This window comes from Narcine bancroftii, chromosome 13 (genome assembly GCF_036971445.1).
Source record: "Narcine bancroftii isolate sNarBan1 chromosome 13, sNarBan1.hap1, whole genome shotgun sequence".
Classification (NCBI taxonomy): domain Eukaryota; kingdom Metazoa; phylum Chordata; class Chondrichthyes; order Torpediniformes; family Narcinidae; genus Narcine; species Narcine bancroftii.
In genome coordinates, this window is record NC_091481.1 from 42,878,989 (window position 1) to 42,901,190 (window position 22,202).

At 46.6% G+C, this 22,202-nt stretch overlaps 1 long non-coding RNA gene across 1 annotated transcript; it reads left to right on the plus strand.

Moving 5' to 3' along the window:
- Window positions 1-93: 93 nt before the first annotated feature.
- LOC138748992 (uncharacterized) lies at window positions 94-9,397 on the plus strand. The gene is made up of 2 exons (XR_011348356.1): window positions 94-771; window positions 7,605-9,397. It is a non-coding gene; the product is annotated as an uncharacterized lncRNA (long non-coding RNA).
- Window positions 9,398-22,202: the final 12,805 nt, after the last annotated feature.

The window sequence follows — 22,202 nt, forward strand, 5'->3', positions numbered from 1 at the left end:
CATAACAACGGCGGCGTGGGGGGCGGGGGATGGAAAGAGTGGGTGGGGGGATGGAAAGAGTGGGTGGGGGGATGGAAAGAGTGGGTGGTGTTAGAGATAGAGAATTTAGGTTAAAATGGCTTAAGTTAAAATGTGATGATTAATCATAAAAAGGGAAGCCAGAACGGACAGGGAGCTTACTAGCAGCCAAGGACAAAAAGTTCAGCTGGATACGTTTTTTTTAAACATATCTTTTCATGGTCATAGTGAGAGACATGCAGGAGACAAAAGATTGATAAGAAGGGTGAGAAACAGAATTTAGTGTATGTAGAGTTCGCAGCGTACGTAACGAACGTGATAATTAAAAATGCAAGTGTACTTAGAATGATTTTGCAAAAACTAACCAATTAAAACAGTGTTAAAGAGGAGGGGAAGGACAAGCAAAAAAGGTATAAAAATCAATGCACTGTATGTATCGGGGCTTAACTGGTGAGAAGCCAGTTGAGTCCAACTCTGCAGACTTGTAAATAAAGCTTGTCGTGTCATCAGTTTTAAAGAGACTCATGTGTGAGAAGTTTTATTTCTGACAAATGGGGGCTCGTCCGGGATCTACACTCCGGCCGTGAGGGGAGGCGAGAAGAGGGACATCAGAGGTGGTGCACCCCGCTGAGTTCAGCGGCTCCTAGTCCCTTGCTCGTCGCTTCGGGCGGCTTGAGCGAGTGGTATCCGGACAAGGTGACACGACAAGACGGAGAGGAGAAGGGTGACGGTTCAATCCCCGAGAAGACACCGGTAAGTGACGACTTACGATTGTGGTGTGGGGATTGGGTAACAGGTGTAATGGGATACACCTGTTTGGATAAAAAAACCTAACGTAATAGATCAGGTATAGAGCTTTTGTCGTGGCGTGAGGACCCTGTTGTGGGACTCTAGGATAGACCCCAGGGAAACCTCGGCGGTAACCGAAGGAGGGACAGCACCTCCGACGAAGTGCCGAGAAGAGAGGGGTCGACCCCAGGGAAACCTCAGCGGTAACCGAAGGAGGGACAGTACCTCCGACGAGGCGTCTGAGAAGAAGGGAGTAGGGTCCAGAACGAGAGGGTCCTCAGCAACGATAAACGGATCTAGGTGGGAAAATGGGAGGATCAAAATCTAAGGGCTCGTCTGAAAATTCAGGACAATTCCTGGGAGTTCCCCTTGACAGCCCTTTGGGGAGAATGTTTGAAAACTGGGATAGTAAAAGATATCGAGACAAAAACAAGAAAAAGATGGTTCAATATTGTCTCCTTTGGTCGAAACAACCTATTAAAGGTTCCTCGGTCTGGTGGCCGAAATTTGGATCTGATGAGGATTGGGTTAGACAAGCATTAAACATATATTGAAAAGTGGCAAAGCAGCAGGTATGGATGGAATCCCCCCAGAAGTCTGGAAGGCTGGCGGCAAAACTCTGCATGCCAAACTGCATGAGTTTTTCAAGCTTTGTTGGGACCAAGGTAAACTGCCTCAGGATCTTCGTGATGCCACCATCATCACCCTGTACAAAAACAAAGGCGAGAAATCAGACTGCTCAAACTACAGGGGAATCACGTTGCTCTCCATTGCAGGCAAAATCTTCGCTAGGATTCTACTAAATAGAATAATACCTAGTGTCGCTGAGAATATTCTCCCAGAATCACAGTGCGGCTTTCGCGCAAACAGAGGAACCACTGACATGGTCTTTGCCCTCAGACAGCTCCAAGAAAAGTGCAGAGAACAAAACAAAGGACTCTACATCACCTTTGTTGACCTCACCAAAGCCTTCGACACCGTGAGCAGGAAAGGGCTTTGGCAAATACTAGAGCGCATCGGATGTCCCCCAAAGTTCCTCAACATGATTATCCAACTGCACGAAAACCAACAAGGTCGGGTCAGATACAGCAATGAGCTCTCTGAACCCTTCTCCATTAACAATGGCGTGAAGCAAGGCTGTGTTCTCGCACCAACCCTCTTTTCAATCTTCTTCAGCATGATGCTGAACCAAGCCATGAAAGACCCCAACAATGAAGACGCTGTTTACATCCGGTACCACACGGATGGCAGTCTCTTCAATCTGAGGCGCCTGCAAGCTCACACCAAGACACAAGAGAAACTTGTCCGTGAACTACTCTTTGCAGATGATGCCGCTTTAGTTGCCCATTCAGAGCCAGCTCTTCAGCGCTTGACGTCCTGCTTTGCAGAAACTGCCAAAATGTTTGGCCTGGAAGTCAGCCTGAAGAAAACTGAGGTCCTCCATCAGCCAGCTCCCCACCATGACTACCAGCCCCCCCACATCTCCATCGGGCACACAAAACTCAAAACGGTCAACCAGTTTACCTATCTCGGCTGCACCATTTCATCAGATGCAAGGATCGACAATGAGATAGACAACAGACTCGCCAAGGCAAATAGCGACTTTGGAAGACTACACAAAAGAGTCTGGAAAAACAACCAACTGAAAAACCTCACAAAGATAAGCGTATACAGAGCCGTTGTCATACCCACACTCCTGTTCGGCTCCGAATCATGGGTCCTCTACCGGCACCACCTACGGCTCCTAGAACGCTTCCACCAGCGTTGTCTCCGCTCCATCCTCAACATCCATTGGAGCGCTCACACCCCTAACGTCGAGGTACTCGAGATGGCAGAGGTCGACAGCATCGAGTCCACGCTGCTGAAGATCCAGCTGCGCTGGATGGGTCACGTCTCCAGAATGGAGGACCATCGCCTTCCCAAGATCGTATTATATGGCGAGCTCTCCACTGGCCACCGTGACAGAGGTGCACCAAAGAAAAGGTACAAGGACTGCCTAAAGAAATCTCTTGGTGCCTGCCACATTGACCACCGCCAGTGGGCTGATAACGCCTCAAACCGTGCATCTTGGCGCCTCACAGTTTGGCGGGCAGCAGCCTCCTTTGAAGAAGACCGCAGAGCCCACCTCACTGACAAAAGGCAAAGGAGGAAAAACCCAACACCCAACCCCAACCAACCAATTTTCCCTTGCAACCGCTGCAATCGTGTCTGCCTGTCCCGCATCGGACTGGTCAGCCACAAACGAGCCTGCAGCTGACGTGGACTTTTTTACCCCCTCCATAAATCTTCGTCCGCGAAGCCAAGCCAAAGAAGAAAAGAAAAAGAAGAAACATATATGTAAATTCGAGACCAAAGGTGAATCAAGAAGAGTCAGCGTATGCATTTTGTTGGGTTCCCTGGCCAGGATCCTTAACAAAATGTTTTAAATTGAGGGTAGCGGGAGAAAAGAAGTGGGAACCTCTGGACAACCTTCCCCCTCCTTATATTCCCCCGGTGCCTACTGCGCCCGAGGAAATCTCATTACCGGAGGGGAAAGGTGATGAATCTGATTGCCCCGAAAGGGGCCGGGAAAAAAAAGAATGAATTAAGGGAGTCGGACCCTAAACTTCCACCGGTAAACCGACCCTGGACAAGATCCCAGACTGGTCCAGGACCATCAAAGTTTTCAGTAAGCCTAAATCCCCTGAGGGAAGTTCCTATGGGAGGACCGGGAGGGGGAACGGGATATGTGAATGTTCCCCTAACTAGTACAGAGGTGTGGGGATTTAAGAAAGAAATGAAAAAGTTATTGGAAGATCCTATAGGACTGGCCGAACAGCTCGACCAATTCCTGGGGCCAAACACATATACGTGGGAAGAGATGCAGGCAATAACGGGAACATTATTCTCACCCCAGGAGAGGCAGATGATTCGACGGGCTGCCCTCCTCATGTGGGAATATGAACAACCTGGGGACCCCAGACCCCATGAACAAAAATATCCCTTAAATGAACCCAGGTGGGACAAACGAACACCCGAGGGATTGGCAAGTATGAGACAATATAGAGAGTGGACAATTAAAGGGATACGGGAGGCTGTGCCAAAGGGTCACAATTTCACCAAGGCATTTGGGAACCACCAGGGGAAAGACGAGTCCCCTACTGATTTCTTGGAGAGGGTGAGAAAGAATGTCCAACAGTATGCGGGCGTGGACCCTAGTACACCAATGGGTGAACAGCTTATTCGAATTGAATTTGTTTCCAAATCATGGCAGGACATTAGAAAGAAACTAGAAAAGGAGGAGGACTGGAGTGAAAAACCCCTAAGCGACCTGTTAAAAAAGGCGCAAAAAGTATATGTGCAGAGAGAAGAAGAAGATCAAAAGAGGGCGACAAAGGTTATGGTACAGACTATCCGACAGATGAATGCCGAATCCAGAGGGGAAAGAAAACAAAACCTTCCTCTAAACAATCCAAGATATCCAAGAGAGGGAAGACCCCGGAGGTTCGTTAAGTGCTATTACTGCAATGAGGAAGGACACTTTAAGAGGGAATGCCCCCGATACAAGAGGGAATTGCGTGCCCTCGAACTTATGGAAGAAGATTAGGGGGGTCAGGGGTTCCAAATGTTGGGGACCAAGTATAAGAGGGAACCCCTGGTAAAACTAAAAATTGGTCCCAAGGGAGAAGAGGTGGTGTTTATGGTGGACACAGGAGCGGAACGAAGTAGTGTAATAACTGTGCCAATCGGTACTGAACCTGTAAAAAGTAATTTGAAAATTTCTGGGATAGAAGGGGCTCCCAGAATGGTATCAATAATTCCCCAAGTAACAGTGAAACTGGAAGAAAGAGAAGGGGTACAAGACCTCTTGTTGTTACCGTCGGCTGGATTTAACCTCCTAGGAAGGGACTTACAGGCTCTCCTAGGTTTGGGTGCTCTCCCTGTGGACGGAGAAGTGCGAGTCCACCTCTGTGCTCTAAAGGAAGAGGATGAACGGCAGATTGACGAGAGAGTCTGGTATAAGGAGGGAAATCGAGGAGGTCTGGACATCCCACCTTTACATGTCACATTAATACCAGGTCATCAGCCGGTAAGGAAACGTCAGTATCCTATTTCTTTGGAAAGGAGAAAAGGGCTACAGCCGGTAATTGAGACTCTAATACGAGACGGACTATTAGAAGAATGCATGTCACCTTACAACACCCCTATACTCCCAGTGAAAAAGTCAGATGGATCCTATCGCCTAGTTCAGGATCTAAGAAGTTTGAATGCTATTGTTCAGACCCGCCACCCAGTGGTGCCTAATCCCTATACTATTATGAGTCGGATTCCCCCAGACCATGAGTGGTTTAGTGTTATCGACTTGAAGGATGCCTTCTGGACGTGTCCATTAGAAGAGGAAAGTAGAGATATGTTCGCGTTTGAATGGGAAAATCCATGGACAGGTAGACGGAGACAGCTTCGGTGGACTGTATTGCCCCAAGGGTTCATTGAATCTCCGAACCTGTTTGGACAAATGCTAGAACAAATCCTGGCGGACTATCCACAATCTGATGATTCCCAACTAATGCAGTATGTGGACGATTTACTATTATCAGGACCCAAGGAACAAGAAATGAGGGGAGATACAATTAGACTCTTGAATTATCTGGGGAAAAAGGGTCTACGGGTGTCCAGGAACAAGTTACAGTTCGTTGAGAGAACTGTGGTATATCTGGGACACCAGATAAGTAAAGGACAGAAACGGATTACCCCTGAACGGATTGCGGGAATCACTAGAATGCCGTTACCCCGTAATAAGAAGGAAATAAGACAATTCCTGGGACTCTTAGGTTACTGTAGGTTATGGATAGAGGACTACTCAGCGTTGGTGAAGTTTATGTATGAAAAGCTGACAAATGAAAATGAATATCCATTGAAATGGACCCAGGAGGAGGAGGGATGGTTTGAGGACTTGAAGCATCGCCTGACACGAGCCCCGGTGCTCTTTAAAACAGCCCTTCCAGCTATTTGTCACTCATAACCAAGGAACAGCTGTGGGAGTTTTAACACAGGAAAAAGACGGTCAGCGACACCCAGTGGCTTTCCTTTCCAAAATGATGGACCCAGTGTCTCGCAGATGGCCGACGTGTATCCAGGGAGTAACGGCTGCTGCTCTGTTGGTAGAGGAAGCACGTAAGCTTACTTTTGGAGGAAAGATGACTGTGTACACCACCCATTCTGTGAGTGTTTTATTAACACAAACTGCCCATCGATGGCTGACTGATTCTCGCATATTAAAGTATGAAACCATTTTAATGGTCGGAGAAGATCTACAGTTTGCAAAGATTAATAGCTGCAACCCAGCTCAGTTTTTATACGGCAGTGAAACAGAGAGAGAGATGGAGCACGACTGTGTCGAGTTGACGGATCTTCAGACCAAGACCCGAGAAGACCTTTGCGATACTCCGCTGGGAGAAGGATATGAATTCTACATTGACGGCTCCGCCAGATGTGTTGACGGAATGAGAAGAAGTGGGTATGCTATAATAGAAGGAAATACTTGGAAAGTAGTAGAATCCACGAGACTACCCAGAAGCTGGTCAGCACAGTCCTGTGAACTATATGCCTTGCAGAGAGCCCTCAGAATACTGGCAGAGAAAACTGGAACGATTTACACTGATTCCAAATACGCATACGGGGTAGTGCATACCTTTGGTAAGATCTGGAAGGAGCATGGTCTAATTAAATCAAGAGGAAAGGAATTGGCACACGAACAGATGATTACTCTGACTTTAGAAGCCTTGACATTACCCCAGGAAATAGCAGTGGTCTACATACCAGGCCATCAGAGGGGAGATACCCCGACAGCAATTGGAAACAGACTGGCTGATGAAGAAGCCAAAAGGGCAGCCATGCAACAAGAAGTCTGTTTGCTGACCTTAATCCCAATAAGACAAGGCATAAAGAAGGCTTCCATTTTCACTGCTAAGGAAGAAAAGGACATGGCTCAGCTGGGCGCAAGCCAGCTGCCTGATGGAACATGTAAGACACCAGATGGAAGAATGGTTCTAATAAAGAAATAACTCGCAATATTTTAAAACACCTGCATCATCAGAGCCACTGGGGCACCCAAGCCTTATGTGACACAGTGCTTCGAGAATATGTGTGTAAGGGAATCTACACCTTGGCCCAACAGGAGGTGCAGAACTGTCACCTATGCACAAAAATTAATAAGAAGATAATGAGGACAGGGACCATGGGAGGTCAACCATTAGCCATACGCCCTTTTCAAAGTATCCAGATCGACTTCACAGAGTTACCTCAAGTCCAAAGATGGAAGTATCTGTTGGTGGTAATAGATCACTTTACCCGATGGGTGGAAGCCTTCCCAACAGTAAATGCTACAGCCTCTACAGTAGCTCGCCTCCTCCTAGAGCAGATAATCCCCAGATATGGTATAATGGATTCTATAGACTCAGACAGGGGTCCACATTTTTGTTCAAAAATCCAGCAATTGATTTGTAATGCACTACAGGTCTCTTGGAAATTGCATACCCCTTGGCATCCACAAAGCTCAGGGAGGGTTGAACGTATGAATGGAACCCTAAAAATGCAATTGACAAAATTAATGGTGGAAACTAAAATGCCTTGGATAAAGTGTCTGCCCCTGGCTTTATTGAGAATTCGTACTGCCCCACGAAAAGATGTAGGGTTGTCCCCTTATGAAATGATGTTTGGGCTTCCCTTCTGGAGTACAGTTGAGGGGTGTCCCACCTTGGGGGAAGGGGATATATTTGTTAGGAACTATTTACAGGCACTATCACGCTCTCTTACAGATTTACGAAAGAGAGGACTATTGGCACAAACACCGCCTCTAGACTTTTCTTTACACAAGGTGGAACCAGGAGACTGGATTCTCATCAAGACCTGGAAAACTGAAAAACTCCAGCCCCAGTGGGAAGGTCCATACCAAGTTCTCTTAACTACAGAGGCAGCAGCACGAACAAGAGAGAAGGGGTGGAGACACGCATCCAGATTTAAGGGACCTGTAGAGGCGCCTCAGGACCCTGATACGAACTCAGATTGGACTTGTGTTCCTGGAGAAAAACCTCTTACCTTGCGATTTCGCAGAAAGACTTGATTCACAATGTTATTGTTATGTTCTTTGATTTTTCTTAGTTTGCCTATGTCTTTATCAGGTGTGAAATGTAAGAAATGCAGAGACACAGTGGTCCTGTTTCAGGACCGCATTTGGGGAAGAAAGGAGGGTAATTTTATTTCCCATACCTCAGTTCCTGAGAAATGCTGGGCAGAAAATACCACCCAACATCCATATACCCCTTGTGTGGAAAAAGAAGGAAATAATATGGGTCATTATATACAGATTCCTAATACCACTCCTTTCCCTCCTAACGGTTGGAAGGGTGACTCAGGCCCACCATGCCCTGATGGACTCTGGTTTTGCATACACCAGCATACTGTTCCAATAAGAAATTCCACTCCACACTCAAAAGTGCCTGCCCCTTTAAGACAGCCGGACTTAGTTCGAGTCCATCCAAATAACCATGAAAGTTTCGGTCACGCAGTTGGGGGAGATAACCTTTTTGTTGATCTTGCAACTAGAATTGCAGGAACTTTTAATTGTTACAAATCAAACAGCTCTAGCCCTGCAATTACTTGCATCCCAGCAAGGTCAAATGCGCTCTGCTATATATCAGAACCGTCTGGCCCTCGACTATCTCCTAGCCACAGAAGGAGGTGAATGTGGAAAGCTTAATTTGACTAACTGCTGCTTACAGATTGATGATAATGGCCAAGCCATTCGAAAAATCACTGATAATATTCGTACTTTGTCCCATGTACCGGTTCAAACCTGGCATCCTTTTGCAAAATTAAATTGGATGGACAAATGGTTTGGAGGAACCTGGTGGCGTACCTTATTGTGGGTCATCGGAGGTATTTTATTCCTCCTACTTGTTTTGCCCTGTATTATTCCCTGTCTACGCAGCCTGGTGATTTCCATGGTCCAACAGGCTATGCAACCAGGGGAACTGGGAGACCCCGTTAGAATTTTACTTCAGCACGAAATTAATTTATCATGAGACATTTCTCTTCCCAGAGTTAAAATCCCCATTCATATATATAATACACACATTTTAAAGAGAGAAAGGGGTGGATTGTTAGAGATAGAGAATTTAGGTTAAAATGGCTTAAGTTAAAATGTGATGATTAATCATAAAAAGGGAAGCCAGAACGGACAGGGAGCTTACTAGCAGCCAAGGACAAAAAGTTCAGCTGGATACGTTTTTTTTAAACATATCTTTTCATGGTCATAGTGAGAGACATGCAGGAGACAAAAGATTGATAAGAAGGGTGAGAAACAGAATTTAGTGTATGTAGAGTTCGCAGCGTACGTAACGAACGTGATAATTAAAAATGCAAGTGTACTTAGAATGATTTTGCAAAAACTAACCAATTAAAACAGTGTTAAAGAGGAGGGGAAGGACAAGCAAAAAAGGTATAAAAATCAATGCACTGTATGTATCGGGGCTTAACTGGTGAGAAGCCAGTTGAGTCCAACTCTGCAGACTTGTAAATAAAGCTTGTCGTGTCATCAGTTTTAAAGAGACTCATGTGTGAGAAGTTTTATTTCTGACAGGTGGGGGGATGGAAAGAGTGGGTGGGGGGATGGAAAGAGTGGGTGGGGGGATGGAAAGAGTGGGTGGGGGGATGGAAAGAGTGGGTGGGGGGATGGAAAGAGTGGGTGGGGGGATGGAAAGAGTGGGTGGGGGGATGGAAAGAGTGGGTGGGGATAACTGGGGGAGGAGAGGGTGGGGGGGACTGATGGGGAGGAGAGGGTGGGGGGGACTGATGGGGAGGAGAAGGTGGGGGGGACTGATGGGTTGGAGAGGGTGGGGGGACATGGGGAGGAGAGGGTGGGGGGGGACTAATGGGGAGGAGAGGGTGGGGAGGAGAGGGTGGGGGGGACTATTGGGGAGGAGAGGGTGGGGGGCACTATTGGGGAGGAGAGGGTGGGGGGGACTATTGGGGAGGAGAGGGTGGGGGGGACTATTGGGGAGGAGAGGGGGAAACTGATGGTTGGGGGGATTGATGGGGAGGAGAGGGTGGGGGTGGATTGATGGGGTGGATGGGTGGGAGACTGGGGGAGGAGAGGGTGAGGGGGACTGATGGGGAGAAGAGGGCGGCTAATGCGGAGGAGAAGGTGGGGGCTGATGGGGAGGAGAGGATGGAAGGGGACTGATGGGAAAGAGGGTGGGTGGGGGGACTGATGGGAAAGAGAGGGTGGGTGGGGGGGCTGATGGGGAGGAGAGACTGTGGGGTTGATGGGGAGGAGGGTGGGCTTGATGGTGGAGGGTGTTAGAAACATAATTACCTTTAAAGAAATTGCTCGAGACAAAAATTGAGAACAAAGAACATTTATTACAACAACAATGCAAAGTTGGGTGCTTCCCCTTACCCTGGGAATATACACATACACTGGGGCTCACCCAACTTTTATACAGTAAATTTCAGTATCAGAATACCCTCCCCCTTACATTCTCTGCCCCCTGGATGGGTTTGGCATAGGCAAACGTGCAGTTTCAGTATACTTGGAGGACCAGGGGGTATCCTGTCGGTGTCTTCTCATGCCATTATTCCCATTGTCCTTATTCACAACCTTGCCCTTGTCCCCATTCACACTTTTCCGACTCTCAGGGCTACAGTCCCTTCATATGCAGGGTTCGTTAATCTTGACTAGGGTTTACTAGTTAAATATGCATAACTTGAAAAATCTGTGTATGGCTAATTATATATGTATAACTTGCTAATACTGTCTAAGGTTTTCTAATTATTTATGCAAGCCTTGCTAATTCTATCTGGGGCTTTGCGACCCTTATCTCGTTCAAGACTAACTCTACTTCTATTCTCAATTGTCTGTCCTTATCTCCTTCATTCAGTGAACTTGCTGGCTTCTTTCTGAAGGGCTAGGAGATTCTTATCTTACTCAGACAGTGTCAGCTTCCTGCCTTCTAATATCCATATCTCATGTTGGTTGTATTGGCTTCATTCATTTACTTATGTATCTATTTTATTTTCTTCATGTTCATATTGCAATATCAGTTTTTCTCATCTCTCACAATCCTCACTTTTCTTTTAGATCAGTAATACTGATCTCACACAATGATCAGTGTTACTGGTCTCTCACAATCCTCCGTTTTCTTTTAGATCAGTATTACTGATGTGGTAAAGTGGAACGTGGTGGTTTTCCCAGCTGGTCAATAAACGGATAGCAGTCTCCGTGTCCTCAGAAAGATGTTGGGAACCGTACATCCTTTGGGTGAAAGTGTTCTGACGAAGGGGTTGATGATTTAAATGATGTGCACAAGTCTGTATGTAGGGAAGCAGTAAGATGGTGAGAATAATGAGTCCAGCTGCTAAAAGGGTTGCAAGTATCAGACTCCAGTAACCGGTGAAAAGTCCAGTCCATCGCACAGAGGACTGTCAGACTCTGGCTTTACCTTACTCTTAATTTAGTCTATGTGTGGTCTGAGTCCAGCGTGTTCTTTGAATGAAGTGATAGGAGAAGGTATTTGGTTCAACAGTCAATTTATTACACAGCACAAGAATAAAACTGCACAGTGAGCTATTCCCCAAGACTGACCCCTGTGATATAGAGAATTTAGGTTAAAAAGACTTAAGTTAAAATGTGATGATTAATCATAAACAGGGAAGCCAGAACGGACAGAGAGTTTACTAGCAGTCAAGGACAGAAGGAGCTGCTGAATATGTTTTTTTAAACCTATCTTTTCATGGTCATAATGAGAGACATGCAGGAGACAAAGGACTGATAAGAAGTGTGAGAAACAGAATTCAGTGAATGTAGAGTTCACAGCGTACGTAACGAACGTGATAATTAATAATGCAGTTATACTCAGAATGTTTCTGTAATACTAACCAATTAAAACAGTATTAATAAGAAGGGGAAGGGCAAATAATAAAGGTATAAAAATCAATGCACTGTATGTATCGGGGCTTAGCTGGTGAGAAACCAGTTGAGTCCAACTCTGCAGACTTGTAAATAAAGCTTGTCGTGTCATCAGTTTTAAAGAGACTCATGTGTGAGAAGTTTTATTTCTGACAACCCCTATTGTCCAGTTGGCTCAGTTTATATAGATCAACCTTATCATACAGAACAAAAGTTGTCTTCCTTTGCTAGATCTTTTTGCATAAGGGTTATCACAAGTCATCTCCTGTTTTGCAGATATCTGGGGTGTAGCGCTGGTGGTCTAGTGGTTAGGATTCAGCACTCTCACCGCCGCGGCCCGGGTTCGATTCCCGGTCAGGGAACCAATCCACCCCTTTCTTTCTTTAAAATGTGTGTACTATTTCTGAATGGGGGCCTTAACCCAGGGAAGAGAAAGAGAACCATCTTCTGATAAATCAATTTCGTGCTGAAGTAAAATTCTAACTGGGTCTCCCAGGCCCCCTGGCTGGTCTGCTGGACCATCGAAATCACTAGGCTGCGCAGATAGGAACCAAGTCAGGGGTTTAGGAAACCAAATGAAATTACCAGGCGAAATGCGGATCCATACAGCCTTGCAGGGACTTTTTCCTACCGGGTACTTGCCGGCTCGTGAGAGGCAATAAAAACCGGAAGGGACGTTGGAAAGAGACCAATTCTCCCTTGACCTTGTTCGGTTAGTGGTCCAAACCCGGGAGATCATGGTCCATGAGTCGAGGGACTCCCCCCACCAAGGCCATTGCTCTGACATCCGTGGACCTCCGCAGACCCAACAATTGGTTACATTAAAAGTTCCTGCAATTCTAGTTGCAAGATCAACAAAAAGGTTGTCTCCCCCAACTGCGTGGCCAAAACTTTCATGGCCATTTGGATGGACCCGAACCAAGTCCGGATGCCCCAAAGGGGCAGGCACTCCCGAGTGTGGAGTGGGACTCTCTACCGGAACAGTACGCTGGTGTATGCAGAACCAGAGTCCATCAGGACATGGTGGGCCTGACTCACCCTCCCAGGGCCAACCGTTAAGAGGGAAAGGAGTACTATTAGGAATCTGTATATAATGACCCACACTACTTCCCTCATTCTCCGTACAAGTGGTATATGGATGTTGGGTGGTATTTTCTGCCCAGCATTTCTTAGGAACTGAGGTATGGGAAATGAAACTACCCTCCTTTCTTTCCCAAGTGCGGTCCTGAAAAAGGACTACTGTGTCTCTGCACCTCTTACACTTCAGACCTGACAAAGACATAGGCAAACCAAGAAAAACCAAAGCATATAACAATAACATTGTCAATCAAGTCTTCCTGCGAAATCGCAAAGTAAGAGGTTTGTCTCCAGGAACACAAGTCCAATCTGAGTCCGTATCAGGGTTCTGAGGCGCCTCTACAGGTCCCTTAAATCTGGATGCGTGCGTCCACCCCTTCTCTCTTGTTCGTACTGCAGCCTCTGTAGTCAAGAGAACTTGGAATGGACCTTCCCACTGTGGCTGGAGTTTTTCAGTTTTCCAGGTTTTGATGAGAATCCAGTCTCCCGGTTCCACCTTGTGTAAAGAAAAGTCTAGAGGTGGTGTTTGTGCCAATAGTCCCCTCTTTCGTAAATCTGTAAGAGAGCGTGACAGTGCCTGTAAATAGTTCCTAACAAAAATATCCCCTTCCCTCAAGGTGGGACACCCCTCAACTGTACTCCAGAAGGGAAACCCAAACATCATCTCATAAGGGGACACCCCCACATCCCTGCGTGGGGCAGTACGAATTCTCAATAAGGCCAGGGGCAGACACTTTATCCAAGGCATTTTAGTCTCCACCATTAATTTTGTCAGTTGCGTCTTTAGGGTTCCATTCATACGTTCAACCCTCCCTGAGCTTTGTGGATGCCAAGGGGTATGCAATTTCCAAGAGACCTGCAATGCATCACAAATCAATTGCTGGACTTTGGAGCAAAAATGTGGACCCCTATCCAAGTCTATAGAATCCATTATGCCATATCTGGGGATCACCTGCTCTAGGAGGAGGCGAGCTACTGTGGAGGCTGTAGCATTTACTGTTGGGAAGGCTTCCACCCATCGGGTAAAGTGATCTATCACCACCAACAGATACTTCCATCTTTGGACTTGAGGTAACTCCGTGAAGTCAATCTGGATTCTTTGGAAGGGGCGTATGGCCAACGGTTGACCTCCCACGGTACTCGTCCTCATTACCTTATTAATTCTTGTGCAGATGTGGCAGTTCTGCACCTCCTGTTGGGCCAAGGTGTAGATCCCCTTACACACATATTCTCGAAGCACTGTGTCGCACAAGGCCTGGGTGCCCCAGTGGCTCTGATGATGCAGGTGTTTTAAAATATTGCGAGTTATTTCCTTATTTAGAACCATTCTTCCATCCGGTGTCTTCCATGTTCCATCAGGCAGCTGGCTTGCGCCCAGCTGAGCCATGTCCTTTTCTTCCTTAGCAGTGAAAATGGGAGCTTTTTTTATACCTTGTCTTATTGGGATTAAGGTCAGCAAACGGACTTCCTGTTGCATGGCCGCCCTTTTGGCCTCTTCATCAGCCAGTCTGTTCCCAATTGCGGTCGGGGTATCTTCCCTCTGATGGCCTGGTATGTAGACCACTGCTATTTCCCGGGGTAATGTCAGGGCTTCCAGGGTCAGAGTAATCATCTGTTCGTGTGCTAATTCCTTTCCTCTTGATGTAATCAGACCGCGCTCCTTCCAGATCTTACCAAAGGTATGCACTACCCCGTATGCGTATTTGGAGTCAGTGTAAATTGTTCCAGTTTTCTCTGCCAGTACTCTGAGGGCTCTCTGCAAGGCATATAGTTCGCAGGACTGTGCCGACCAGCTTCCGGGTAGCCTCGCGGATTCTACCACTTCCCAAGCATCTCCTTCTATTATGGCATACCCGCTTCTCCTCATTCCGTCAACACATCTGGCGGAGCCGTCAATGTAGAATTCATATCCCTCTCCCAGGGGAGTATCGCAAAGGTCCTCTCGGGTCTTGGTCTGGAGATCCGTGAACTCGACACAGTCGTGCTCCACTTCTTCCCCTGTTTCACCGCCGTATAAAAACTGAGCTGGGTTGCAACTATTATTCTTAGCAAACTGTAGGTCTTCTCCGACCATTAAAATGGTCTCGTACTTTAATATGCGGGAATCAGTCAGCCATCGATGGGCGGTTTGTGCTAATAGAACACTCACAGAATGGGAGGTGTACACAGTCATCCTTCCTCAAAAAGTGAGTTTGCGTGCCTCCTCCACCAACAGAGCAGCAGCCGCTACTCCCTGGATACACGTCGGCCATCCGCGAGACACTGGGTCCATCATTTTGGACAGGAAAGCCACTGGGTGTCGCTGACCGCCTTTTTCCTGCGTCAAAACTCCCACAGCTGTTCCTTGGTTATGAGTGACAAATAGCTGGAAGGGTTGTTTTAAAGAGGGCAGAGTGAGTACCGGGGCCCGCGTCAGGCGATGCTTCAAGTCCTTCAAACCATCCCTTCTCCTCCTGGGTCCATTTCAATGGATATTCATCTTCATTTGTCAGCTTTTCATACATAAACTTCACCAACGCTGAGTAGTCCTCTATCCATAACCTACAGTAACTTAAAGAGCCCCAGAAATTGTCTTATTTCCTTCTTATTACGGGGTAACAGCATTCTGGTGATTCCCACAATCCGTTCAGGGGTAATCCGTCTCTGTCCTTTACTTATCTGGTGTCCCAGGTATACCACAGTCCTCTCAACGAACTGTAACTTGTTCCTGGACACTCGCAGACCCTTTTTCCCCAGATAATTCAAGAGTCTAATTGTATCTCCCCTTATTTCCTGTTCCTTGGGTCCTGATAACAGCAGATCATCCACATACTGCATCAGTTGGGAATCATCGGTCCGTGGATAGTCCGCCAAGATCTGTTATAGCATTTGTCCAAACAGGTTCAGAGATTCAGTGAACCCTTGGGGCAATACGGTCCACCGAAGCTGCCTCCGTCTACCTGTCCATGGATTCTCCCATTCAAACGCGAACATATCTCTACTTCCCTCTTCTAGTGGCACGTCCAGAAGGCATCCTTCAGGTCGATAACACTAAACCACTAATGGTCTGGGGGAATCCGACTCATGATAGTATAGGGATTGGGCACCACCGGGTGGCGGGTTTGAACAATAGCATTCAAACTTCTCAGATCCTGAACTAGACGATAGGATCCATCCGGCTTCTTTACTGGGAGTATAGGGGTGTTATAGGGTGACGTGCATTCCTCCAAAAGTCCGTCTCGTATTAGGGTCTCAATTACCGGCTGTAGCCCCTTCCTCCCTTCCAAAGAAATAGGATACTGACGTTTCCTTACCGGCTGATGACCTGGTATTAATGTGACATGTAAAGGTGGGGTGTCCAGACCTCCTCGATTTCCCTTCTTATACCAGACTCTCTCGTCAATCTGCCGTTAATCCTCCTCCTTCAGAGCACAGAGGTGGACTCGCACTTCTCCGTCCATGGGGAGAGCACCCAAACCTAGGAGAGCCTGTAAATCTTTTCCTAGGAGGTTAAATCCGGCCGACGGTAACAACAAGAGGTCCTGTACCCCTTCTCTCCCTTCCAGCTTCACTGTCACTTGGGAATTATCGATACCGTTTGGGAGCCCCTTCTATCCCAGAAATTTTGAAATTGCTTTTTACAGGCGCGGTCCCAATCGGCACAGTTATTACACTACTTCGTTCCACTTCCGTGTCCACCATAAACACCACCTCTTCTCCCTGGGGACCAATTTTCAGTTTTACCAAGGGTTCCCTCTTATACTTGGTCCCCAACACCCGGAACCCCTGAGCCCCCTAATCTTTTTCCATGAGTTCGAGGGTCCGCAGTTCCCTCTTATATCGGGGGCATTCCCTCTTGAAGTGTCCTTCCTCGTTACAGTAATAGCACTTAGCGGGTCTCCTGGGTCTCCCCTCTCTTGGATATCTTGGCTTGCTTAGAGGAGGGTTTTGTTTCCTTTCCCCTCTGGACTTGGCATTTATCTGTCAGATAGTCTGTACCATAATCTTCGCTGCCCTCTTTTGACCTTCCTCTTCCCTCTGCACATATACTCTTTGCGCCTTTTTCAACAGGTCGCTCAAGGGTTTTTCATTCCAGCCCTCCTCCTTTTCTAGTTTCTTCCTAATGTCCTGCCACGATTTGGACACAAATTCAATTCGAATAAGCTGTTCACCCATTGGTGTACTAGGGTCCACACCCGCATACTGTTGGACATTCTTTCTCACCCTCTCCAATAAATCAGTAGGGGACTCATCTTTCCCCTGGTGGTTCCCAAATGCCTTGGCGAAATTGTGACCCTTTGGCACAGCCTCCCGTATTCCTTTAATCGTCCACTCTCTGTATTGTCTCATACTTGCCAATCCCTCGGGTGTTCGTTTGTCCCACCTGGGTTCATTCAGGGGATATTTTTGTTCATGGGGTCTGGGGTCCCCAGGTTGTTCACGTTCCCACATGAGGAGGGCAGCCTCTCCTGGGGTGAGAATAATGTTCCCATTATTGTGTGCATCTCTTCCCAAGTAAATGTGTTTGGTCCCAGGAACTGGTCGAACTGTTCAGCCAGTCCCATGGGATCTTCCAATAGACTTTTCATTTCCTTCTTAAATCCCCGCACCTCAGTACTGGTTAGGGGAACGTTTACATATCCCGTTCCCCCTCCCGTTCCTCCCATAGGAACTTCCCTCAGGGGATTTAGGCTTACTGGAGCCTTCGATGGTCCTGGACCAGTCTGGGATCTGGTCCAGGGTCGGTTTACCGGTGGAAGTTTAGGGTCCAACTCCCTTAATTCATCCCTTCGTTCCCGGCCCCTTCCGGGACAATCAGATTCATCACCTTTCCCCTCCAGCAGCGAGCTTCCCTCGGGCGCAGTGGGCACCGGGGGAACATAAGGAGGGGGGAGGTTGTCCAAAGGTTCCCACTTCTTTTCTCCCGCTACCCTCAATTTAAAACATTTTGTTAAGGATCCTGGCCAGGGAACCCAACAAAATGCATACGCCGACTCTTCTTGATTCACCTTTTGTCTCGAGTTTACATATATGTTTAATGCTTGTCTAACCCAATCCTCATCAGATCCAAATTTCGGCCACCAGACCGAGGAACCTTTGATAGGTTGTTTCGATCAAAGAAGACAATATTGAACCATCTTTTTCTTGTCTTTGTCTCGATATCGTTTACTATCCCAATTTTCAAACATTCTCCCCAAAGGGCTGTCAAGGGGAACCCCCGGGAAAAGTCCTGATCTTTCAGACGAGCCCTGAGATTTTGATCCTCCCATTTTCCCGCCTAGATCCGTTTATCGTTGCTGAGGACCCCCCCGTTCGGGACCCTACTCCCTTTCGTCTCGGACGCCTCGTCGGAGGTACTATCCCACCTCCGATGTCCCCCTTTCTCGCCTCCTCCCACGGCTGGAGTGTAGATCCCGGACGAATCCCCAGTTGTCAGAAACACAAATTCTCACACATGAGTCTCTTTAAAGTCGGTGACACGACAAGCTTTATTTACAAGTCTGCAGAGTTGGACTCAACTGGCTTCTCGCCAAGTCAAGCCCCGATACATACAGTGCATTGATTTTTATACCTTTTTTGCTTGTCCTTCCCCTCCTCTTTAACACTGTTTTAATTGGTTAGTTTGTGCAAAATCATTCTAAGTACACTTGCATTTGTAATTATCATGTTTGTTACATACACTACGAACTCTGCACACACTAAATTCTGTTTTTCACTCTTTTATCAATCTTTGGCTCCTACATGTCTCTTTGTGACCATGAAAGATCTCTGTTTGTTATAACATTGTCCAGCTAAACTTTTATGGTAAGCTCCCTGTCTATTCTGGCTTCCCCTTTTATGATTAATCATCACATTTTAACTTAAGCCCTTTTTAACCTAAATTCTCTATCTATAACATTAATCCTCCAGGCCAGACTATCCTGTTGTTTTGATCAGAAATTAATTCATCCCCAGATATTTCTAATCACCATTCTGTTCCTGTCTGGCCAATTTCTGCTGTTCTCTTTAACACCTCCTCATGCCTTAATCTTCCTCCTAGACTGGTTTTCCATTCCCTTTGTTTCTTGCAGGCCATTCTTTGTTCTGGTCTGGCCTGTGTCTCCTGTGCTACTCACCACCTCCTTCAGTTGAGCATTCCTCCTAAATCGTTTTATGCGTTTCCTCTCCCTGTATTTTGGAGCAGACAATTTTGCTCAGCCAACTTTGCTCCATGCTGTGATTGCCACTTAATCACATTCCTCTTTTCCCCTGAACCGTGCAGTAAATATAAACTTATTAATTAATCATTTCTTTCATAATGTTTTAACCCCTAGATTCCAACAGGACCGAGGTTGCAAAGTCTGTACCTGGGCATGGGAAGTTTTTCGAAGTCCTGAAGAAGTGTTCTTAACCGCCTGCCCGTTGTGAGTAGTGTCTTTAAGGAGTCTTTCACAAGTGCTGCCTTCAGCAGCGAAGCTGTAATCGAGAGGCAGGCGGTGTTGTTGAAGTGTGCCTGGTAACCGTTGTTTATCTTCAGCCCGTAACCTCAGGGCCATTGTGTTCTGTTGGATGATGATGCCCAAGGCTGCATGGAGTCTGATTAGATGTTTCAGATGGCAAGGAGCGTTAGCGATCTGTAGCCGCTTTTGCCGTTTATAACTGGAACTCCCCTTAACGATGCAGTAGTAAGGATTCTGAATGCCGGAGGAACCCAAAGGATGTTTGAGAAAAGACCAGTCTGGGGAGGATTGTGCATTACGATTAGAGATGTGTGTTACAGTATGAGTTATAATTGAAGTTGTGAGTCGAAGCCTGTCTGTGTACATTAGCAAACATCTTCTCTCTCTCTCTGTGACAGGTGCATTGGTTACTAACATTCAGTGTGTCTTTGTCATATCGCTCTCTTTGTGCTACAGGTTTAGAACTCATACCTTTAATATCTATGTGGGAAGTTAAGTGAAGCTCGCTACAGCTGTTCTGGTCCCCTGGTCCGTATTGGAATCCCTTATTAAAGCATATCTCACTATGGCTAAAAACTAAATCTACACCTTGTCTAAACTCTAAAGGAAAAAAATTGTGACCTCTGCTGCCCCTATTCCAGGAGGACTTAATACATTGCGAGTAATTAAGTGATGTCCCAGAAATGGAGAAGCAACAATTAAACAATACAATAAAGAATAAAAACAACATTACGGCAGATATTTCTAATCACCATTCTGCTGTTTCACGGCGTAGTGTAAGTTTCAGGTCAGAAGGATGAGGCACTGCACGCCAGGTGGAGGGTTGAGTTTGACTGTCGTGATCCTGTGGTTCGGTAGCTGGTTTAATTCGTTGGATGTGGGTCCAGCCTTTTTCTCTCGTTCGCACGGCAGTGTCTGAAATCAAAAGTACACAGTAGGGACCATCCCAGGCAGGTTTCATTTGGTTATCTTGCCATGCTTTGACATAAACCCAATCCCCAGGCTTAATAGAATGGATGGGAAACTCCAGGGGTGGAGTTTGGGCTAATAATCCCTTCTGTTTCAGGTCGTGTATAGAAGTAGAAAGACCCTGTAGAAATTTTGAAATGTATTGATCATTAGCCTCAGGGATAGGGATATCAGTGTGGAATCCCATAAATGGAAGTCCAAACATCATTTTGTATGGTGAGACTGCAAGGTCTTTACGAGGAGCTGTGTGAATTCTAAGCAGGGCTAATGGTAAAGATTTAATCCAGGAGAGGCCAGTCTCTTCATGAAGTCGAGTGAGTTGATTTTTCAAAGTTTGATTCATTCGTTCAACTCGACCTGAACTTTGGGGGTGCCATGGGGTATGTAGTTGCCAGTCTATTCCCAGTTTCTTGCAGACACCCTGGAGAACTTGAGAGGTAAAATGTGTTCCTCGGTCTGAATCAATGGTTTGAATCAGACCATATCTTGGAATCACAGATTCAATAAGTATTCTGATCACAGTGCTAGCTCGATCATTCAGGGTGGGGAAAGCTTCAACCCATCGTGTGAAATGATCTACCATCACCAGAAGGTATTTGTAAATACCAATTTTAGGAAGTTCTGTGAAATCAACTTGTATGCGTTGAAATGGGCGAATGGCTATGTCGCGAGCGCCAGGCATTACAGGGCGCATAGATTTCTTATTGATTCTCTGACAGATCGGACAACCGCGAGTAGTGAGTTTAGCTATTGTATATATACCGGAGCAGTGTAAGGATCGTTAAAAGGCATCAACAAGCGCCTGGGTTCCCCAATGTGTCTGTTGGTGTAGCTGATCTACCACTTGGCGGGCTAATGCTTTGTTAAGGACTTGACGTCCGCCTACTGTCCACCACAACCCGTCGGCAGTTTGGCAAAATCCCTGATCTTTCATTGAGACCTCCTCTTCCCGTGAAAAGATGGGGGTTTTTTAAATCTCTAGTGGTGTGGGCAGTAATAGGTGGATGTGAATCTTTTCCACAAGTGCAGCCTGTTTGGCAGCTGCATCAGCCTGTCTGTTGCCGTGAGCTTCAGGACTGTCACCACTTTGATGTCCTCGGACATGTACTACGGCTATTTCAGTCGGGAGCGTCAGAGCATCTAGGGATTGGACAATTAAGTGCTCATGGGCTAACTTCTGTCCTTTACCAGTTATCATTCCTCGTTCTTTCCAGATCTTCCCAAAGGTGTGGACTACACCAAAAGCGTACTTAGAGTCAGTGTAGATAGTGTCTATTTTGTTCTCTAAGCCGTGGAGGGCTCTACATAGGGCGTATAATTCACAGGATTGCGCTGACCAATGACCAGGGAGGCGACCGGCTTCAGTCACCAGTCCTTGCTTCCCATCCACTACACTGTACCCACTATAGCGAGTTCCTGCAATGCATCGTGAAGAGCCGTCAATAAACCATCTTTCACCTTCTTTTAAAGGGACATCAGTTAGATCTTCTCTAATTTTGGTTTGTAGGTCTATAACTTCTAAGCACCCATGTTCTAATTCATTTATGGAATTGTCCAAATTTGGAGCAACGAGGAAGGCTGCTGGGTTGAGGGTTTTAGTTGTAAGCAAGGTCAAATCATCCCTATCCATTAGGATCGTTTCATACTTTAAAATTCTAGAGTCCGTGAGCCATCTCCCAGCACGCTGTAAGAGAATAGTGCGGACTGTGTGAGGGGTGTGAACTATCATAGGGGCGCCGAAAGTAATTTTTCATCATTCCTCAACTAAAACAGCAGTGGCTGTGATGGCTTGTACACATTCTGGCCAGCCACGACAAACGGGGTCTAAAACCTTTGATAGGAAAGCCACTGGTTGTCTATAGCCTGCCCTGTCCTGGGTTAGTACTCCGGTGGCTACACCTCCTTTTGCATTAGTATATAAGTCGGGTAGTGCCAAGACTGGGGCACGCGTAAGGCTATGTTTAACGAAGTTAAAATCTTTA